This window comes from Mus musculus, chromosome 10 (assembly GCF_000001635.26).
Source record: "Mus musculus strain C57BL/6J chromosome 10, GRCm38.p6 C57BL/6J".
NCBI classification, from domain to species: Eukaryota; Metazoa; Chordata; class Mammalia; order Rodentia; family Muridae; genus Mus; species Mus musculus.
The window spans coordinates 86631385-86655252 of NC_000076.6; the positions used below are offsets into that span (position 1 = coordinate 86631385).

The 23868-nt window shown below is 42.1% G+C and overlaps 2 pseudogenes; both read left to right on the forward strand.

The window, feature by feature from the left end:
• Positions 1-5798: 5798 nt before the first annotated feature.
• On the forward strand, positions 5799-7202 carry Gm19989 (predicted gene, 19989; annotated as a pseudogene).
• Gm18876 (predicted gene, 18876) lies at positions 9299-11147 on the forward strand (annotated as a pseudogene).

The following is a 23868-nucleotide window of genomic DNA, read 5'->3' on the forward strand; positions in this document are numbered from 1 at the left end:
CTCTGTGATAACTCCAGCCTGTGTCAAGTTGCAACAAACCACCAGCCAGTACACACATATACAATATACCACTCAAAATAGCACAAAGTTAAGCAAAACAAACAGAGCAGAACTCCAAATCCAAAGATCAGGGGTCATTAGGATGAGAGCTAGAAAGCTTGTGAACAACAAAGTATAAAACATATTCCAAGCTACAGCAGAGCAGGGTGTGCTTGGTTACAGCTGCTTTTTAAACATTGTCTATCACCGTAATTCTAATGCTTCTTCAATGGCCTCTTCATGTATTTACCCCTGAAGTCTTGTACAGCAGACTCACACTTACCACTCCACAGTGGCTCAAGAGCATCCACGACCTTGAAGGCAGCCTGGGCCTTGCCATTCCACGTAGTTGTTGCTTCATTTTCATGTTTTGAACTTCAAAGTTGTCTTAAGTTATGTTGAAGAAATTGCATCACCAGGGAAAGCCCAGCCTCCTGCCTGTTACTTCAGGTTCCTCTCCTGATGTTTCTGGAGGGTGAAAAATGCCGAAGACATGCAGCTTAGACGAGGAGGCCAGGGTCCCAGCAGGCTCTTAAGGTACTAGATGTACATCCTTACATTTTCTGCAGGTGAGAGGGAAAGGGGACAAGAAGGGGCGCACAGAAGGTCAGGAGACCTCAGGACAAGATCATAGGGCTAACATGTCTCCCTCCTTACCTGTCTCACTTCCACTAGTCAGTGTGTCTTTACAGATGCCCTGGACAGCAGGAATGTGATTTCTTTCTTTACTTTTTAATTTTCATTTGGCATTTGTGAGTGTTTTGTTTGTCTGGATGGCTGTATACCCCTGCAGTGTTTGGTATGTGAAGAAGCTAGAAGAATGTGTTGATGAATTGGAAATGGAGTTTCAAGATGTTTTTAGCCACAGTATATGTCCTGAGACTCGGAACTGCTTCCATTGCAACAGCAACCAGTGCACTTAACCACTGCAGTGTATGACAGCACACCCATATTATATTATTAATTATAAACTCAAATGCCAGATTAACTTCTGGGTTATCTTCCTCTACTTTGATTAAATATATTCCTCCAGCATTGAGAAAAGTTTGTTCAGTTGATGAAAATTGGAGCCCCTAGTTTTCCCCATGGAGTCTCATGGTAATGCCTGGGTTCTCACCATGCCACACAGATTGACATAAAATTTAAACTATGTAAAGTATTTATTTGTGGAACTTTACATGAAATATTTATTCCCTTTATATATACAAGAAGTTGAAATAGTCCCATGCATCCTATCAGATTACCAAGTATTATAGATTGACTTCAATAACAACAAAAACAACAGAAAATCACATATGTATCACAGGATGGCCTTGTTGGTCCTTAATGGGAAGAGAGGCCCTTGGTCCTGTGAAGGCCCCATGCCCCAGTGTAGTGGAATGCCAGCGCCAGGAAGCTGGAGTGGGTGGGTTGGTGAGCAGGGGGAGGAGAGAGGAGATAGGAGGCTTTGGGAGGGGAAACCAGGAAAGGAGATAACATTTGAAGTGTAAATAAATAAAGAAAATACCTAATAAAAAATTATAAAATTAGAAACCGTGTAAAGGTTTGGAATCTCTGGCTCTAAGTGAAATAAATGTTAAAAAATTCAGATTATAACACATGTGTGTGTTTTTAATGATTCAAAACTATATTAAATACAATATTTACTGTGGTTATCTCTGAATAAATGTATTAAAGATAATTTTCTGTTCTGCTATCATATTTTTAAAAATATATAAAGTGTTTATTTTTGCAACTTTACACTAAATACTATCCTCTTTTTTCAAAACATTGTTTTTAATTCTCTCGCTCACTTGCTCACTCACTCTCTTTCTATTTCTGTGTCTTTCTTTGTGTCTGTTTCTCTTTTTTGAAACTGTGCATGTAAGTGCAGGCACCTATGTCAACCAGAAGAGGGCACTAGATCTACCTGGAGCTGGAACTACAAGTGAATGTTAAGGCAGGGATATGAGTTCTGGGAACCAATATAAGATCATTTCCAAGAACCATAACACGTTAACCAACAGCCTTTCTCTAGATGGTCCCACTCTGATTCAAAGGAAGCTGTTGATGAACTGGACTTGACTTTGGGGAGAATTGTGTCAGAAAATTCTTCCCAAGAAGAACTTTTTAAACTTGGACTAAATACTAAGTAGATCTTTAGAGAAGAGACTTGAGGAAGACTTCCAAAACTGGACATTCGCTAACATCTATCTATGCCCCAAATGCTAGGACACTCACATTCATAAAAGAAACTTGACTACAACATTAAAAAAAAAAAAAAAAGAAATCACAATGAACCCTACACAATAATAGACAGAGACTTCAACACCCGACTCTCACTAATGGACAGGACATTGACACAGACACTAAACACAGATACACCAAAATTAATAGAGATTATGAACCAAGCATATTTAACAGATATCTGCAAAATATTTCATACTAAAACAAAATATACCTCCTTTTCACAATCTCATGGTACTTTCTCCAAAACTTTCCACATAATCAGTCATTTTAAAAGCCTCAACAAGGAGACTGAAATAGTCCCGTGCATCCTATCAGATCACCCTGGACTATTGCTAGACTTCAATAACAACAACAACAAAAACAAACAAAAAAACCCAGAAAACCCACATACACATTGATGTCTTATGCCTTTGTTCTTGCTTTCACTTTGAACTGGAAGCTGACCCTCATAGACTGTTTTTGTATACCTCAAACTATGGCAGGTAGGATATCACCATGTCCAGGGTGAAATCTCCATCCTGCTTGCTATCCTCCAGTGAGTGCACTCCATGAGCACAGGTTAGGTAGGGGAAACTGCTTCTGAGACCTTGTCCAGGTAATGAGATTGTAGCCAATCAGTCTCTGGTTGCCTATTTATAGCAGGAAGTTAAGGGGCCCTAGGATCCTCTCAGCCTTCTTGTGACACTGCCACATTCACCCATGTCAAGATGCCTGGACGTCATGGAGATGGCCCACGCAGAAATCACACATACACATATACATACATACTTACATACATACACATGTGCATGTGTGTGCATGGGTGCATGTATGTGTGTATTCAAACCTGTCACCTTGCTTTTCAGTCTGTAAGACAGTCCAACCTCTGTCTACTAGTCCTTTTCCCAATGCTTCTCCAAGGCACTTGAGGCCCAGTGCCATTAACTATATTGACTCAGCTGGGGAACTGGTTCACCCTTGCAATCTACTGACCTCTGTCTGCATCGTCTCAAAGAGCTGTGACTGACAGGGCAAACATGAAATTAATAGGAGACTAATAGCATTTGAGGAGCCCATGACTGAAGAAGGCTTCATTCCTTCTCAGCACTGCATTCATGGCAACAATGAAGTAGCCTATTGATGACAGGTTCAGTGTTTTCAGATTTGCTGTCTGCTTAGCATTCTGTCTTTGTCTCTGTTATCATCATGATCCCCACTTAATGTCTGACTAGTAGATATCTGATTGCAGAATGAGGAATCCACTAACTAGCTGTGTGTAATCCTTGTCTCTAGTAGGCAAGCTTTTATCCATATTTAGAGGATTAGAAACTGTAAGTCATTCAAGTACTGGTGCAGAGACCATCACACACCGATAACTCAGTAGCATGGGGTAGGTGGGGTAATCCATGTAGAGATGCACATTCACAGGTCACAACCTCAACTGAGGCTAAAGACTGGACCCTGAGCTGCTTTACCTTAGATTTAATTGATGGAGATAGGAGAGGGGAGAAAAGTCAGTGGAAGAGTCTGTTGTCTTAAAGCCTCGGTTTCTCTGCAAAGTTTGGGGGGCACTGGTAATACCTTAGTGACTTGGAAAGGGGCAAAGACATATGGCTAGTGGAAAACTCTAGTGTGGAAAGTGGATTTTATGACTTACTTTTCTCCCGTCATGAGAAAATATTGAAGAAAAGCAACCTAAAGGGTGGTTTGTCCTGGCTCAGAGGTGATGACGATGATATAGTGGTGGGAAGAATAGGGTGTTAGCAGAAAGAGCAACGGATTTCATTGTGACCATGGTCAGGAATCCCAGACAGCTGAAGTTTGGGAATCTAGTTGCTTTCTCAGTTTGATATAGCTGGAAATGCAGCCTGAGGAAAGGTTCCAGAAAACACTGAGTGTGAGCAATTAAATAATTTTGACAAAATCTCTCTAAAACACACACACATACATGCCTATTTCTTTCCATCTAAGCAGCTGTCACAGTACTCAAATAAGGTTAATTTCTGGGTAGCCAAGGTGCCCATAGTGAAGCACTTATGTTCAGAAAGATCACTTCATATCAAGAAAATGTGGGCTAAAAAATGGAGTTGGGAGGACACAGAGCTGGGAAACTGGTTGGCACATGCTTGGCACAGGGAGTGGCACTATTGAAGGTGTGTCGTTATTGGAGTACATGTGTCACTGTATGGGTGTGCTTGGAGACTCTCCTCCTTCCTTCCTGGAAGGCAGTTTTCTGTTTGCCTTTGGAACATGATGTACAACACTCAGCACCTCAGTGCTATGCCTGTCTAGAGGCTGCCATTCTTCCCACCATAACAATTTGGATTGAAACTCAGAACCATTGAGCCAGCCACAATAAATACTGTACATGACAAGGCAGCAAAATATTGCCTGGATCATGGTGTCTCTTCACAGCAATAGAAACTCTCACTGTGACAGTTCAGGGGAAGTAAGAGTCATTGCATGCCAGGGGAAGAAACTGTTGAAGATGCAGGCTAGATCACAAGTAGAAGGCTGCTCTGTCGCTTGCTCTCCTTTACAAGCATTTGAGGAAACCAGTAGGCCTGCGTCTAAGTTGGGATCAGACTGGACAGAGGAACCTTGGAGATGCTGCCTAAACCAAGAGAGAAGAAAACTAGAAAAGAGAAGCCAAAATCGAAGACCAAAGAAGCACCAGGAGGAATGGGGGGAGGCTGCTTCCACCAAAGAGAAAGCAGTTAAAAAGAAGGAGCCTTCTGAAAATGGCGTGGAGACCCGAAATCCAAGAAGGCCAAGAAGCAGGTGGAGGTGCCTCAAGATGACACTGCTTCTAAAAGCAAATCCTCCATGAAGAAAAAGGAGTCCCTTGAGAAGGAAGCAGCCACTGCTAAAAACCAAAAAGATAAAAAATGAACAGCCTTCTGAAGAAGAGGCAGAGGTCCCTAAGCCCAAGAAGATGAAGAAAATGAAGGAAGCAAATGGAGACAGAGAGAAAAGCCCCAAACTAAAGAATTAACTGTCCAATTACAACCCGAACTCCAACTCCAGTGAAGCTCTTGGTAAAGAAGCCCCTGTTCCTGTGCAGGCTCGATGCCTCAGTGTAGAGGAATGCTGGGCCAGTGAGGTGGGGGTGGGTAGGTGGTTGGGGGAGCACCCCCATAGAAACAGAGTAAGTATGGATGGCATGGGAGGTTGCAGAGGGGAAACTGTGAAAGGGCATAACGTTTGAGAAGTAAAGAACTAAGATATCCAATTAAAACAATAAAATAAAATAGGAAGAAAGAACGTAGTAGCGATAACGGGGCGACGGCGCAATGGGGCAGGAAGACAGCTGTAGTGGCCTGGCTGGACCAGAGAGCACATGCCTGCAGAGGTAGGGCACAGCCTGCAGGGTTGGCTCCAGAGGCACCAAGACAGGGGCAGCCTTGGTGGCGACCTGCAAACGCGCAGGCGCAGATAGCACAGCGACCCAGCAGATGGCGCTAGTCTGAGGACCGTGGTAAGGTCGCTGAGGGCAAGCAGGGGTAGATGTCAGAGCTGGGTAAGAAGTACTGCATGTACTGCTTGGCCAAGGTGAACCCGCTGCACTTCCGCTGCACAGAGTGCCAGGACATTGAGCTGTGCTCTGAGTGCTTCTAGCCCAGCGCTCAGCTCAGCTACCACCACCGCTACCAGGGCTGCCATCTGGTGGACGCTGGATGATTCACACTCCGGGGTCCTGAGGCCAAGGGCAGCTGGACACCATAGAGCAGTTCAGCTTCAGTAACTGGGCATGGCTGCGCATGTTGGTGCTTCATGGACTACCCAGGAAGTGATGGAGCACTCTGTTAGCATGTATACCCACGGGAAATTAGGCAAAGTCTGCATCCCTGGCATCATCTCCAACCGGGTGACAGATCACAGCAGCCCCCAGTGGGGGTCCTCTCTAGCCTAGTCTTACCACACCTTTGCCCCCATTGGAAATCTCTGTGGCTGAGTAGCAGCAGCTGGGTTAAAAGCCCCTGCAAGATGACTATGAGATCGAGTATGACCAGCATTCACTCTGTGAACTCCTAGAAGGAGGAGGAGGAGAGGGAGAGGGAGGGGCAGTGGGAGGGGCAGGGGGAGGGGAGGGAGACCGAGCTCAAGAGTGCCCATGTAGACATGCATGTGTGGAAGCTGAAGGAGAGGCAGCTCCGGAAGAATATTGCCCAAGAGTATAACATGGTACCAGCCTTCCTGGGCAAGGACAAGAAAGAAAAGAAGAAAGACATTAAAGAGAAAGATCACCAAGGAGGAGAAAGAGCTGCAGCTAAAACTAAGGCCACTCTACCAGTTCATGCTCTGCAAAGAATTTGATGATTTATTTGAAAACATGCACAAAGAGAAGATGTTTCGCGCCATGATCTGAGAGCTACAGCGGTACCCATGCAATGGGATTAAGAAGATGGAGGAGTCAGCCGAATATGAGGCTGACAGACACAAATGGAAGAGGAGGAAGGAGAACAAAAACCTGGCCAGCTTCAGAACGGGGAAGGAGGATGGCAAAGACAGCGAGTTTGCAGCCATTGAGAACTTTCCTGGGTTGGAGCTTCTGTCAGATTGCAAAAAGGTTCTCTATAGGTCTTTGAATTTGAGTCCTGCATGCTATTTGACTGTGAAGACTATGATAATTAAAGATCACCTCCAGAAGTGATGAGAGATCCCCTCTAAAAGTCGCCTTCCCACTTATCTGGACAAGGTCCTAAAGAAAAGGATTTTAAATTTCCTCACAGAAAGTGGGTAGATATCCAGGGATGCTTCCTGCGGCCAGATGATGCTAAAGTAGCTTGTGAGCCAAATGATTGTGGATCTCCCCCAACATTATTGCTCTTTTAAAGAAATTGAATTCTTTTTTCAAGGCTTAAATTTTTTTCATGGCCCTCTGAAAGATGCAATAGTAGCAGTCTTACATTGGACTCATTGGTGAGATGGGCATGTGTCTTTATATCATAGTCTAAACTAATCCTTTCAGAAGACAGCTTGCCTTTGTGTTCCTCTGAAGACTGCCCCCCACCTTGGATAAGTCCCCTTTATTTCATGAGCCTTTCTCTGAGTGGGTTTAGAAGCTGTTATGAGTGGGAGCCAGGAGCCCTGTGTTCCTTCCACCAACTTATCCCTGGTGACACAAGCTTTACTCAGGAGGGCTATTGATGACACCCTTTTGCTGAGGCCACTGCTGCCTCCTCCCCCCAGCTGACACCCCAAGCACAGCCCAGGCACTTTACCAGGAGGGAGGGTGTGCACAGAACCCTCTGCTGTGGAGGCCAGAGACCACCACCAGGCCTGCTCCCAAATGAGCCACTTAAGATGAGCCCCTCATTTGCACACAGTGACGACATGAGCTTCCACTTACCTGACAACAGCCATTTCAAGCCCTCAGTAATGCTTGCTTCATCTTAGCCTGGCCCCAGCCTGGGCTGTGTGGACAGGCTCTCCTGGAACATTGCTGTCCCCTGTGATTAGGAAAGCAGTTAATGGAAGGGAAACAGGTTCAGATGGGGCCTGCCTTTCGTTCCTGGGAACACTTATAGTACACCTGACTTGGAAGATGCTTTTGAGTTCAAGGTCGAGTGCAGTGGTGAGATGAGGCAGTAGATGCTGAGGACTTCCACCAGGATTGCAGATCTCCTTTCACTAAATATAAGACATGCTAGCTAGCCTGGCGCAGCAAGCTACTTAGGGTATGGCAGGGGGCCTAGAAGCCATCCTGTATATGCCTTGAAGCTGTCTACTTCTTTTGTTTGTGATCTTGCAACAAACTCAAAATGGCTACTTCCCAGCCCTACTGAAAAGCTTGTTTCTGGGGCCTCCTTCAAGGATTCATAGGATCCCTTCCTTCTAAACTTGAGGAAGGCCTTTTTTTTCCAGCTGCTCAGGGCTCTTATGCCCAGACCCTGCTTTAGAGTCCTGGAGTGACCACAGCTCCTGCCACCTGTCCTTGAAGTACAAGAGCCTGTTTACCTCATAGAATGTTTCGTATGAGAAGTAACAGTGAAGTCATTTTGAAGAAAACATTTCATTGCCAAGGACGACACCAAGACATACCTTTGAATTTTAAATCCTCCGCTAGGGTAAGTTTTTCAGCATTAAGTAAATCAATTCAATTATACTGTATATGGCTTTAGTTGTAAAGTGCATTGTGGGCTAGCAGGGGAGTGCCCTGTGAGCAGACCCAGATTTCTCTCGACACCAGAAGATTTGAACAATGCAGTCAAAGGACCAGCTCCACACAGCCCCAGCAGTTGAATAGTGGACAGTAGCTGGTGTGACTAAACAGCAATGGGATTGTTGGTGCTCAGTGCCTAGGTGAGCCAGTGGTTCTCAAAGTAGGGTTCCCCAGGCACTGTCAGAAGTACAGCCATACCCCAGGTAATCTCTCAAGGTAGAGATCTGGGGGTTTCATTAACAGGGACTAGCAGGGTGATTTTCAAACCATTCCCGTGACTGGCATGCAAGCTCAAGTTTGAGAACCACTGGTTTTGTCCTGGTGTCTCCAGTACCAGAGTCCCAGCTTGGTGAGGTTTGAAGTTTCAGGTTATCTTCTACAAAAAGACAGACAGACCTACATTAGCTTGAGAATCAGAGGATTCTGTCCACATGTGCCAGGGGCTGGTGGACAAAAAGCTGTGCTTAAGCAGGCATAAGGTATGTGAACATCTTTCAATGATATACATTTATTTGGATGTGATTGCTTTAAAATTCAATAATGAAAGTATAACCATGTCCAAGTCTTACTATTGTTACAAGGGAAAAGTAATATTAGGATTGTTTGCTCTCATGTCTGCCCCAGCTGTTTCTGGCATGTTACTCTCTGTTAGCTCAGACGTTGACATGTTTCTATTTAATTCTCTTGATACATTAGCTGCTAAAAGCCAATGGAACAAAGTCTTTTCAAAGTTAAACAAACTGTCTTTGGGTCAGAACAGTCAGCTAAGTATTCAACAGTTGGAAATAATGCTCTCTGGAAGGCCAACAATCCAAGAATATATTAAGAACTGAAACCCCCAATATTTTTATTATACTTTTGCATTAAATAGTTGAGACGAACAAAAAAAAAAGTTGTAGTGAGACAGAAAAGTAAATACCCATGGAGCAGAAAGGAGATTTTTCTAATTTTCCCACATCTGAAGAGAATGTCACGCTTCTCAGAGCTCCCAAGGTGAACTTCGTTTTCCTACACAAGCCAAAATTTTCCACCATGTAGAGAGAGGGAAAGACTTAAATGCTCAAGCATGGTCAGGACCAAGAAAGGCCTTATTCTTTGCTATCTCTTTGACTGAGAAACTTCAATGTGGGCTACAAGAGAAGAAGAGAGGCCAAGCCTGTCAGGTACTAGTCCAGCACCTACAAGAGAATTAGCAAATCAAGTGAGGAAAGACATCAGGGACTGAAACAAAATGCTATCAGTAACTTGTTTTTATAATGGAACTCCCTACTGAGTTCAAATTGAATGAAGACAGAGTAGGATCGATATCCTGGTTGGGGCCCCAGGTCATTATAAAGAAAACTTGCAGAATGGCAAGCTAGACCTTACCAAACTTAAACATGTTTTCCTGCATAAAGAGGACCAGATGTTGGATACGGGTTCTGCTTATCTGGTGGAAGAAATTTTATGTGTGGCATACAAGAAAGATTCTGAAGACAACCCCCAAACATTACTTTTCTCTGCAACTTGCCCTACTTTGGGTATTTATTGTTCTAAAAACTCCATGAGATCTACATACGAACAGGTGGACCTGATTGGTATAAAGACTCAGAAATCACTTATAATTGTGAAGCACCTGACGATTAAGTGTCACTGGACAGAGCACAGCAGGGATTGGGACGTGATCCTGGTGTACAGTGGTCATCAGGGCACACAACCATCTTCTGTGGAACCAAGAAGGATGCCCAGGAGCTGGTGCAGAATACATGCATGAAGCAGAATGTCTGGTGCTGACTTGAAAACATTCCACAGAAGCAAAGGGAAATCACACTGGAAAGATTTCCAAAATGGCAATTTTGGAATTTTGGTGGCAACCAATGTTGCTGCCCCTGGGTTCGACATCCCTGAGGTTTACTTGGTTGTTCAGAGCTGTCCACTAAAGGATGTGGGGTCTTCCATTCATGATTCAGGGTGAACAGACAGAGATGGAAGGATAGAAGTATGCACCTGCTTTTATCAGCAGAAAAGAGTACCAGTTAGTTCAAGTGGAGCAGAAAGCAGGAATTACATTGAAATTGATGGGTGTTCCTTCTGCAACAGAAATCATAAAAGCCTCCAGCAAAGATGCCATCAGGCTTTGGACCCTGTGTTTCCCACTCTCACTGGACAGTTCAATAGTCAACTGAGAAGCCGATTGAGGAGAAAGGAACTAGAGAGGCCCTGGCAGCAGCTCTGGTCCACATTTCAAGGGCCACATCAGTCATCCAGCGCTCCCTGATCAACTTGCAAGCATGCTTTGTGACCATGATCCTGTGGAGCTCTATTGAGATGCCCAGTATCGGTTATGCTTGGCAAAAACTTAAGGAGCAGCTTGACTGAGAGCATCGATGACAAACTGAAGGGGATGGCCCTCCTTAAAGGAAAACTAGGAGTTGGTTTTGATGTCTGCACTTAAGCAGTCACAGAAATATAGGAGGAGTGGCATGATTTGAGATGCTGGCAGCTCACCATGGCCACTGAGCAGCCAGAGCAAGAGGGAGCCCTGGAAGGATATGGAGGCAGCAGGAGGCAGCAGGATGCCAGCTGTGAGTCTTTCAGAGGAGAACAGAGTGGAAGCAGTCATGTGCAGGGACAGGGGCAGTGATAGCAAGGAGAAAGTAAAAACTTCAGAGAACAGTGACCAGGAGGTGGCAACAAAAGTAACAAAACCCCAACCAAAGGCCAGAAGCAGTTTTTTTGTTAAGCCTTTGGTCAGCAACAGGCAAGAAAGAACTGTTCGCACTGTGGGCGCCAGGGCTGGTCCTCCTGTCAAAGCCCCCAATGCTTCCTTACATTTTTATCATTTCTCAGCACACCCCCTGCCCCCACTTCCTTGCAGAGAGAGGCTTCTGACTGGCAGACTAAACACCATAAACTGTCTTCAATTTGGAAAGTGATAGGAATTCATTGCATCATTTTCCAGCATTCTTCTAGATTTTTCAAACGAAAATCAACCACAGATCGCCATTAAAAAAATGTAGCCCTTTCCGTCCCCGCCAGCACCGGGATAGCTTGGGCACGAAGTCTCTGGACACCCCCAAGGTACCCACAGAACCTGCCACGGGATCTTAAGACCTCTGGTGAGTGGAACACAGCTGCTGCACCAATCCAATCGCGCGGGACCTGCATTAATTAGGGAAGCAAAAAACCCGGCCTGATCAGGGGCACAAGTCCCTTCCTATCCTCACCAGCACTGGGGTTCCTTGGGCATGGAGTCTGCAGACACCCTCAAGGTATACACAGGACACTCCACGGGATCTTAAGACCTCTGTTAGTGGATCACAATGTCTACCAGGAGGCACGTTCGAAAACCAGATATCTGGGCACCTTCCCTGCAAGAGGAGAGCTTGCCTGCAGAGAGTACTCTGAACACTGAAACTCAGGAGAGAGCTAGTCTCCCCGGTCTGCTGATAGAGGCTTACATACACACCTGATGAACAAGATCTAACCAGAGACAACTACCACAATTAACTCCAGAGATTACCAGATGGCGAAAGGCAAGCATAAGAATCTTACTAACAGAAACCAAGACCACTCACCATCATCAGAACGCAGCACTCCCACCCCACCCAGTCCTGGGCACCCCAAAACACCCGAAAAGATAGTCCCTGATTTAAAAGCATATCTCATGATGATGGTAGAGGACATCAAGAAGGACTTTAATAACTCACTTAAAGAAATACAGGAGAACACTGCTAAACAGGTAGAAGACCTTAAAGAGGAAGCACAAAAATCCCTTAAAGAATTCCAGGAAAACACAACCAAACAGGTAATGGAATTGAATAAAACCGTCCAAGACCTAAAAAGGGAAGTAGACACAATAAAGAAACCCCAAAGTGAGGCAACGCTGGAGATAGAAACCCTAGGAAAGAAATCTGGAACCATAGATGCGAGCATCAGCAACAGAATACAAGAAATGGAAGAGAGAATCTCAGGTGCAGAAGATTCCATAGAGAACATTGGCACAACAATCAAAGAAAATACAAAATGAAAAAAGATCCTAACTCAAAACATCCAGGAAATCCGGGACACAATGAGAAGACCAAACCTACGGATAATAGGAGTAGATGAGAATGAAGATTTTCCACTAATGGGCCAGCAAATATCTTCAACAAAATTATAGAAGAAAACTTCCCAAACCTAAAGAAAGACATGCCCATGAACATACAAGAAGCCTAAAATACTCCAAATAGACTAGACCAGAAAAAAAATTCCTCCCAACACATAATAATCAAAACAACAAATGCACTAAATAAAGACAGAATATTAAAAGCAGTAAGGGAGAAAGGTCAAATAACATATAAAGGCAGGCCTATCAGAATTACACCAGATTTTCACCAGAGATTATGGAAGCCAGAAGATCCTGGAGAGATGTTATACAGACCCTAAGAGAACACAAATGCCAGTCCAGACTACTATACCCAGCCAAACTCTCAATTACCATAGATGGAGAAACCAAAGTATTCCATGACAAAACCAAAATCACACATTATCTTTCCATGAATCCAGCCCTTCAAAGGATAATAACAGAAAAAAAAAAATACAAGGACGAAAACCACACTCTAGAAAAAGCAGGAAAGTAATCCCTCAACAAACCAAAAAGAAGACAGCCACAAGAACAGAATGCCAACTCTAACAACAAGAAAAATAGGAAGCAACAATTACTTTTCCTTAATATCTCTTAATATCAATGGACTCAATTCCCCAATAAAAAGACATAGACTAACAGACTGGCTACACAAACAGGACCCAACATTCTGATGCTTACAGGAAACCCATCTCAGGGAAAAAGACAGACACTACCTCAGAGTGAAAGGCTGAAAACAATTTTCCAAGCAAATGGTCTGAAGAAACAAGCTGGAGTAGCCATTCTAATATCGGATAAAATCGACTTCCAACCCAAAGTTATCAAAAAAGACAAGGAGGGACACTTCATACTCATCAAAAGTAAAATCCTCCAAGAGGAACTCTCAATTCTGAATATCTATGCTCCAAATGCAAGGGCAGCCACATTCATTAAAGAAACTTTAGTAAAGCTCAAAACACACATTGCACCTCACACAATAATAGTGGGAGGCTTCAACACACCACTTTCTTCAATGGACAGATCGTGGAAATAGAAACTAAGCAGGGACACAGTGAAATTAACAGAAGTTATGAAACAAATGGACTTAACAAATATCTACAGAACATTTTGTCCTAAAACAAAAGGATATACCTTCTTCTCAGCACCTCATGGTAAATTTTCCAAAATTGACCATATAATTGGTCACAAAACAGGCCTCAACAGATACAAAAATATTGAAATCATCCCATGAATCCTATCAGACCACCATGCACTAAGGTTGATCTTCAATAACAACATAAATAATGGAAAGCCAACATTCACGTGGAAAATGAACACTCTTCTCAATGATACCTTGGTCAAGGAAGGAATAAAGAAAGAAATTAAAGACTTTTTAGAGTTTAATGAAAATGAACCCACAACATACCCAAACTTATGGGACACTATGAAAGCATTTCTAAGAGGGAAACTCATAGCTCTGAGTGCCTCCAAACAGAAACTAGAGAGAGCACACACTAGCAGATTGACAATATACCTAAAAGCTCTAGAAAAAGGAAGCAAATTCACCCAAGAGGAGTAGACAGCAGGAAATAATCCAACTCAGGGGTGAAATCAACCAAGTGGAAACAAGAAGAACTTTTCAAAAAATCAACCAAACAAGGAGCTGGTTCTTTGAGAAAATCAACAAGGTAGATATACCTTTAGGCAGAGTCACTAGAGGGCACAGGGACAGCATCCTAATTAATGAAATCAGAAATGAAAAGGGAGACATAACAACAGATCCTTGAGAAATCCAAAACACCATCACATCCTTCTACAGAAGGCTATACTCAACAAAACTGGAAAACCTGGATGAAATGGACAAATTTCTAGACAGATACCAGGTACCAAAGTTAAATCAGGATCAAGTTAATGATCTAAACAGTCCCATATCCCCTAAAGAAATAGAAGCAGTTATTAATAGTCTCCCAACCAAAACAAGGCCTGGACCAGATAGATGGGTTTAGTGCAGAGTTCTACCAGACCTTCAAAGAAGATCTAATTCCAGTTCTGCACAAACTATTCCACAAAATAGAATTAGAAGGTACTCTACCTAACTCATTCTATGAAGCCACAATTACTCTGATACCTAAACCACAGAAAGATAGATAGAGAACTTCAGACCAATTTCCCTATGAATATCGATGCAAATATACTCGATAAAATTCTCGGTAACTGAATCCAAGAACACATTAAAACAATCATCCATCCTGACCAAGTAGGTTTTATTCCAAGGATGCAGGGATGGTTTAATATAGGGAAATCCATCAACGTAATCCATTATATAAACACACTCAAAGACAAAAACCTCATAATCATCTTGTTAGATGCGGAGAAAGCATTTGACAAAATCCAAAACCCATTCATGATAAAAGACTTGGAAAGATCAGGAATTCAAGGCCCATACCTAAACATGATAAAAGCAATCTACAGCAAACCAGTAGCCATCATCAAAGTAAAAGATGAGAAGCTGGAAGCAATCCCACTAAAATCAGGAACTAGACAAGGCTGCCCACTTTCTCCCTACCTATTCAACATAGTACTTGAAGTCCTAGCCAGAAGAATTCGACAACAAAAGGAGATCAAGGGGATACAAATTGGAAAAGAAGAAGTCAAAATATCACTTTTTGCAGATGATAACGATAGTATATATAAGTGACCCTAAAACTTCCACCAGAGAACTCCTAAACCTCGTAAACAGCTTCGGTGAATTATCTGGATATAAAATTAACTCAAACAAGTCAATGGCCTTTCTCTACACAAAGAATAAACAGGCTGAGAAAGAAATTAGGGAAACAACACCCTTCTCAATAGTCATAAATAATATAAAATACCTTGGCGTGACTCTAACTAAGGAAGTGAAAGATCTGTATGCTAAGAATTCAAGTCTCTGAAGAAAGAAATTAAAGAAGATCTCAGAAGATGGAAAGATCTCCCATGCTTATGGATTGGCAGGATCAATACTGTAAAAATGGCTATCTTGCAAAAAGCAATCTATAGATTCAATGCAATCCCCACCAAAATTCCAACTCAATTCTTCAACAAATTAGAAAGAGCAATCTGCAAATTCATCTGGAATAACAAAAAACCTAGGATAGCAAAAACTCTTCTCAAGGATAAAAGTACCTCTGGTGGAATCACCATACCGGACCTAAAGCTGTACTACAGAGCAATTGTGATAAAAACTGCATGGTACTGGTATAGTGACTACAAGTAGACCAATGGAATAGAATTGAAGACCCAGAAATGAACCCACACACCTATGATCACTTGATCTTCGACAAGGGAGCTAAAACTATCCAGTGGAAAAAAGACAGAATTTTCAACAAATGATGCTGGCACAGCTGGTGATTATCATGTAGAAGAATTCGAATTGATCCATTCCTATCTCCTTGTACAAAGGTCAAATCTAAGTGGATCAAGGAACTCCACATAAAACCAGAGACACTGAAACTTATAGAGGAGAAAGTGGGGAAAATCCTCGAAGATATTGGCTAGGGGAAAAATTCCTGAATAGAATAGCAATGGCTTGTGCTGTAAGATCGAGAATTGACAAATGGGACCGCATGAAACTGCAAAGCCTATGTAAGGCAAAAGACACTGTCAATAAGACCAAAAGGCCACCAACAGATTGGGAAAGGATCTTTACCTATCCTAAATCATATAGGGGACTAATATCCAATATATATATATAAAGAACTCAAGAAGGTTGACTCCAGAAAATCAAATAACCCCATTAAAAAAAAACGGGCTAAGAGCTAAACAAAGAATTCTTACTTGAGGAATACTGAATGGCTGAGAAACACCTGAAAAAATGCTCAGCATCCTTAATCATCAGGGAAATACAAATCAAAACAACCCTGAGATTCCATCTCACACCAGTCAGAATGGCTAAGATAAAAATTCAGGTGACATGATATGCTGGCAAGGATGTGGAGAAAGAGGAACACACCTCCATTGTTGGTGGGATTGCAAGCTTGTACAACCACTCTGGAAAACAGTCTGGTGGTTCCTCAGAAAATTGGACATGGTAATACTGGAGGATCACACAATACCTCTCCTGGGCATATATCCAGAAGATGTTCCAACTAGTAAGAAAGAAACATGCTTCTCTATGTTTGTAGCAGCCTTATTTATAATAGCCAGAAGCTGGAAAGAACCTAGATGCCCCTCAACAGAGGAATGGATACAAAAAATGTGGTACATTTACACAATGGAGTACTACTCAGCTATTAAAAAGAATGAATTTATGAAATTCCTAGGCAAATGGTTGGACCTGGAGGGTATTATCCTGAGTGAGGTATCCCAACATAAAAGAACTCAAATGATATGTACTCACTGATAAGTGGATATTAGCCCAGAAACTTAGAATACCCAAGATATAAGTTACAATTTGCAAAACACGGGAAACTCAAGAAGAACGAAGGCCAAAGTGTGGACACTTTGCCCCTTCTTAGAATTGAGAACAAAACACCCATGGAAGGAGTTACAGAGACAAAGTTTGGAGCTGAGACAAAAGGATGGACCATATAGAGACTGCCATATCCAGGGATCCATCCCATAATCATTCTCCAAAAACTGACACCATTGCATACACTAGCAAGATTTTGCTGAAAGGACCCTGATATAGCTGTCTCTTGTGAGACTATGCCGGGGCCTAGCAAACACACAAGTGGATGCTCAGTCAGCTATTGGATGGATCACAGGGAGCCCAATGGAGGAGCTAGAGAAAGTTCCCAAGGAGCTAAAGGGATCTGCAACCCTAAAGTTGGAACAACATTTTGAACTAACCAGTACCCCAGAGCTCTTAACTCTAACTATATATGTATCAAAAGATGGCCTAGTTGGCCATCACTGGAAAGAGAGGCCCATTGAACTTGCAAACTTTATATGCCCCAGTACAGGGGAACTCGGGGGCCAAAAAGTGGGAGTGTGTGGGGGTATGGTGGACTTTTGGGATAGCATTGGAAATGTCAATGAGGAAAATACCTAATTTTTTAAAAAATCTGAGAAACAACTTGAGAGATGGTGGCACACACCTTTAATACCAGTGGTCCAGAGGCAGAGGCAGGTGGATCTCTGTGTGAGTTCAAGACCAGCCTGATCTACAGCATGTGGTCCAGTACAACCAAAGACACACAAAGAAACCTTGATTCAAAAAATAAAAAAATTAAAAAGGGTCTGAAAAAAATGTAGAGGCTATCATTGGGCCACACACCTTCTTAGAAAACACAGCATCTTAGTCTGCTCAGTGTGAAGGAACTAAACTAACACTGAGAGAAGGAAAGACTATTGGAAGACTTTTGTCAACTTGACACAAGAGAAAAAAGGGGAGATAAAAATTCATCTAAGAAATGACCTCCACATTTTGCACTGTGATCATGTCCCCAGACTGTTTTTCTCGATCCCCGATGAAGTCCTTATAGAGCACGGTGTGTAGCAGCAACCAAAAGCAGTGGTTCTTAAGAAGGTCATAAGGAGGCAAGCTGAGGAAGCCACGGAGAAAAAGTAGGTGAGTACATTTCTCCCATGATTCTTGCCCTTGCTTCTGCTTGACTCTTGCAAGGTTTGACTGGGATATACATACTATACCAACCATTTCTGCCCTAACATGCTTTTGGCCATGGCATTGGTCACAGAATACAAACTGGAAAAACAAATAGCTGAGTGGTAGGCCCACTGTCCATGAATTCTTGCATGATATTTGATTATACTCTAAAACCAGAGATTTTGTTGTTTCCTGGTAAATAATGGTCCTAGTAGTGATATGATTCACCCTTAATACACATACATAATCCCAAGTGATAAAGGTAATGTTAATATTGTAGAAAGTAGCACAAGTTTTGAAAGTTATGTCTAATTGAGTGGTAGGAAGAGTGATGAATCAGACAAACATTTGACAGAAGAGGATATGCCTCACTCTCATGAGTAGAAAGGGGGGAAAGGCTACATAAGAGAGAGCACTGCAGAGAAAGAAAAGAAGACAAGGAAGCTGTTTTAATGGGAGAGATTTACAGAGGTCAAAAGAAGCAGGAAGGGGTGAAGTTATTCCATGGTAAGTCTCAGAGGCGAAAAACCCTCTAGGCCTTGATAGATTATATGAAGGCAACAACCTTATCGCACTAGGTTTAAGTTAGCACAATGAGGCAGAAAGCCTGAGAGACTACATTTGCACTAAGAGAATACAGAATACATGTACAAGGGAGTAACAATGAAAGACCCTAGGCCATTGCTTGAGGGGAAGCAGGCCCTGTCTCTGAGCACAATATGAGCAGGACCAGGGATGTGGATCAGGACAGAGTGGTTGTTTTATTTGCTCCCTCAGTCCCCACCAGTCCTTGTGAGCTAGTATATGTTTGTCTCAAAGACAAGCAAGATCTTGTCCTCTGGTTCAAAATGAGATCCTGTCCCAAAAATGGAGCAGTGTCCCAACAAGTAAAAGACAGGAATAGTTGGAGAACTCCCCCAAAGCAGACCAGAGGCTGAAGCAGTTCTCTAGGAGGTATTGTGAATTCCCATGAAAACTGACTCAAGGGCAAATCATCACACAGGATCACAAGAGAGAACTAAAAATCCACTCTCCTATCTGTAAGGAGTTCACTCAGTGGTTTTGCAAGATTCCCTGAGGAGAAGAGGCAAAACAGGAGCCTGGAGGGGAGTCTGAGTACCCCTCAGTGCTTCTCAGAAGATGAGTATCTTCTTGACAACTCCACCTCTTTCCTGGCTTTCCCATCTAGTGAGGTGCTGTAAGGCACACTGGAAGCAAGGCTCTGGACCAGAACAAAGAACATCAGGTTCAGGTTAGAGAGGACCAAGGGCTCCTCATGCCATGAATCTTCTGCAGTTCTTACTGCAGACCACAAAATCAGAAGCCCGTGAACATAGCTTTGACAAAACTAACTTATAGAGAGTCTCCTATGCACTCTGTACAAGCATCACCTGCCAATATAAAGCTTAAGTCCTATTGGCTGAGGCAAGAAACAGAAGGGAGAACCACCATCAAAGAGAGAGAGTGGATCCTGGGAAAGGGGCAAGAACACGAGTTTGACCCTAAAATCTGAGGAAGTCAGACCCATGAAACTGAGGACAGGTGACCAAAAATGTGGCAGACACTGACTAGAATAATCAGGCTATATACGCTGTGAGCTAGTCTCTGAATAAGCCAGTGGTCATGAGCTGGGCATTGAAGTTATTAAGTCTGAGAGTCATTATTCTTGGAACATCAAGGCTGGGTAAAGGCAGTTGTTCCAATAGCACACTGAATGTCAAGCTAGACTCTAGCCTTAGAGTGTGAGAAATCTTGGTAGGAAGACAATTTCTCAGAAAAAGATCAGTGAACCACAGAGAGGCAATGCAAAATGCTGCTCTAAAATAAATGAATGAATAAATAAATAAATAACCTGTTGAGGAGGAAATAAGGGCTTTCACTGGACCCTCAGGGCACTTCCCAAGTGCTGCTCCTCTAATTGGAGGCTTATGCACCTAAAGAGGGAGAGGGTGCAGAGGTGATCATAGGTCTCTCTCAGGCTGCAGCTTTAATGCACTTCCCTGGTGCAGCACAGGAACTGAGGAACCTAGGCCTGTCAGGAACCAGCATGTGCCTGTGAGAGGAGCCTGCAGTGACCCCTAGATAAAAACAATGCAGTAGCAATCTGAGAGCCTGATATAAGTTCCTAGGGTGGGTAGGGGATGCAGGGCAAAGAGAAGCTCTAGTCCCAAAACAGGCAATCAGCCTGCTGAACAAAACAGGGAGATGGGAGCCTGCCTCCATAAACATGTGCTGACCTGAGAAGCCCGCAGACAGACAGACAGACAGATCATATTACTGAGCTGTGGTAGCACTGAGAAGCCCCAACCTTCACAAAGGAAAATGTATTCAATGCAAAAATAATCAAAGAGAAAAGAAACTGGGTATAAGATATTACAAAGGAATTATTTGTTTGTAAATAGTATAATCAAGACTCCATAGGAAGGAGAGAGTTAGAGAGAGTAAAACGAAAATATTTTTTACTAAGAAATGGAGAAAAAAACAATGACTGATGGCATTTGGACCCCATATAATTTTGTTTTGGTGTGAGCAAGAAATAATTCATAGGTTTGGTAATGATTTCAAGTAGGTTCGAAATAAAGCTGACTTAGATAAGACAGAAATGGGATGGAATGCTAGGTTAGAGGGCATAGAACAGAGATGAGAGAATTCTTAAAATCAGTATACCGAGTCTTGAAAGAATCCAATCCAGAACCTAGAATGAGAGCAGAACCAGAATTGCTAGAGGAGAAAATTGCACAAAGGCTTGAAGGATGAAGATGACAGCACATAGAGTCTGAATATTCTCAATAAACGTCCAGATTCCGATTTATTATTAAATTAATTAAATTATCAAAGCAATAACATAAAAGAGAATATGTGTCTCATTGTGTTGAGTTTGAAATTTTAAAATACGTACATATGTTGATTCATCACTCACTGGATACATATTCAGACTTCTAACAAGCATCAGACTTGCCTTCTAAAAGGGATGGTTCTGAAACTGCACATTTATTAGAGATGATGGCTATCTTGGAAATGCCTTTGCAGACTGGAGCCGATGATTCTTTAACATGTGTGTCCATTATAATGCACTTTGCCTATTAGGGTATAAAAAATGTTATATGTTACCAACGTACAGGTCAGGCAGTTATAGAGAGCTCTCATGGGAGTTCAAAGGAAATGCTCATAGAACAAACGGGGATCTGGGATCTCCCAAAGAAAGTTTAAATCAAGCTTTGTTGACTTGAATTTTTAAAATGCCAATGAGACAGATAATACAGCTGCTAAAAAGCCCTAGATCTTAGAAAGCACTGCTGATTTAGATAAACATAAGCATGTGCTAACCTCAGAACAGAAGGCAGTAAATATGCTGCATAGGGGAAGAGAATATGATCTTTTTCAAACGGGAAAAGAAAAACTGTGGAATCCTTCAAAATTAATAAAACACAGAGGCGACTGGAAGAGACCTCCTGAAGATCTGTCCTACTGACAAGAAAAAAAAATCATGAAGACCAAATAAACAGGTAATTTGTTTTGCTGATCCCTCTACATGGGAACTGTACTCAAACTGGCTGAGATGTGAAAAAGTCTCTAGCTATGACTTCAGGTAAGGATTGCCAATAAATCTTATTGGCTACAGAATCTCCAGAGTTGGATTCATGCCATTCTTTGAAATGGCATGGATGAAAATTCATATGAAACTCTGGTAATATAATCCAAGCTAACTTAGAAAAACAAAATCCTACCAGCTCAAACAGACATCATCAAACCCTCTTTACCTGACTGACACATCTCGTATTCCATAGATATGTTAATGTAAAAATGTGTATTACCTGTAAAAGTAAATATGCTTACAGACATGAATGAAGTAAAAGAAGCCATGACAAGATTCACCCTCAGGGATGCTGAGTAGGATATTATGACCCTGAGACATATTATTCTAGCATCCTGCTAGGCTCAACCTTATACTATATCAATAGCTGTTTCATCAAAACTCACTTCTAGGAAACCTTGAAAGCTGCTGATCCCAGTTGGTCCCTACTCTTAGACTATTACACAAGGGCCTTGCATTAAGCCTTGCACCTTTTAGGAAACAGAACTTGGACAACTAAAGTACAACCAGATTTCTTAACACTAGCAAATATCCCAATTTTCTTTGGAAACACTTAAGGAAAAGACACCACCAAACAGTAGGAAGCAATTTCAAGAGGATGACATCCCATTCACCGAAAGTGGGGTGGATGGTTTGGGTCATAAAATGGGTTATTTATATTTGTCCTCCTTTAAGGGGGATTGGTAAAAAGTTGTTAATTGGCTTGGTCAGGAGGAAATCACAGTAAGGGATGTTAGACTCAGGGCTTTCTTTTTCTCTTCCTTTCTCTTTTCTCTATCCCTCTCTTGCTCCTATCTAATGTTCAGGGAAAGGGAGAGAAGGCATGGAAAGAAACAGGGGGGATAGAGGAATAAGAGCATATATATGCATATATGCATGCATATTTATATGTGTGTGTTTGTGTTTATGGGTGTGTTAATTAAATGGTAGATTATTTAAATCGACTTTAAGAACAAAGATGATCAACAAGCCAAATATCATCACATTGCTATGGTCTATGTATCTTAATACAGAATAGGATTCTATTTGCAAGAATATATTATGTATACATGTTTCAACTCTTTTTAAGGTATTGTACCTATGTAACATGACGTTCTAGTCCTTGAAGGCTGCTGTTGCCAACTGTCTATGGCTTGTAACATACTAGAATTGTTGATTACAGAAAACATTTCCCATGTTGAGCAGATAGTAGTTAGCTATGAACATGCAATTCACATATGCTATAAATATAGTCTTCAAAAACCTCAAACATCTACAGAATATGACATTTAAAGATGTTTTATTAATAAAACACTCTTAAAGTGAGACATGTCTGTTCCTGTCAGCACACTGACACTACTGCAAAGAAGATGATGGACACTGAAGAACCTCTGTATGGAAGTTGCTTCAAATGTGACAAGCTAGACACTAGGCAATTGACACTAGAAATTGTGCTTGCCTAGATTGCAGACAGAATGCTGTCCAAGCTGTGGATAAACAATACACAAGGAAGTTGATGGCCAAGCTCTACCCCAAGAAGATGAGGAGTCTTTCATAATTCCTGCTTTACAGAAAAGTCTGTCAGATATTCTGAGCCAGAAGGCTGAAGGTGGATGATCCAAAGACTCATAGACATTTCAGGTGAGTGTCTGAGGAAACAGCTGCCTGTGTCATGTCTACAGATTTGGAAGTTTGCTTGTGTTGTATTTTCAGGATACTCAGGCCTTCTAACTCCTCATGTCTCTGAAAAGATTGAAGATTGGGTCGTCATAGTCTCACATTTCAGCTTAACTTGTGTGAGACCTTAGAATAAGGTCTAAGAGATATTCTTAGCTTTATAAATAGATAGTTTGATAGAAAATATTTCTGTATAGAAACTCAAACTCCATCACCAAGATAGTTCTGATTGTAGAGTACTTTTCCCCAATGTGGCCAAGTGCAGATATAATGGACACTGTGAATGTAATTCTTATCTGCTGGTTTTCATTGTTGTTCCTCTGGATTGTAGTTTACTAATGTTAGAGATGGGTGTTTACTTGGACTGTGAAAGGGAATATATAAAGAGAATCTCTTTGGCCCTTTGTACAGGCATCACTTGTCATTAAAATCTGATGGACAATTAAGCAAGACAGGAAATACAAAGTGGGACATCAGGCAGAGAGAAATAGGACTCTGAGAAACAGTGAAGACCTACAGAATGACCTTGAACT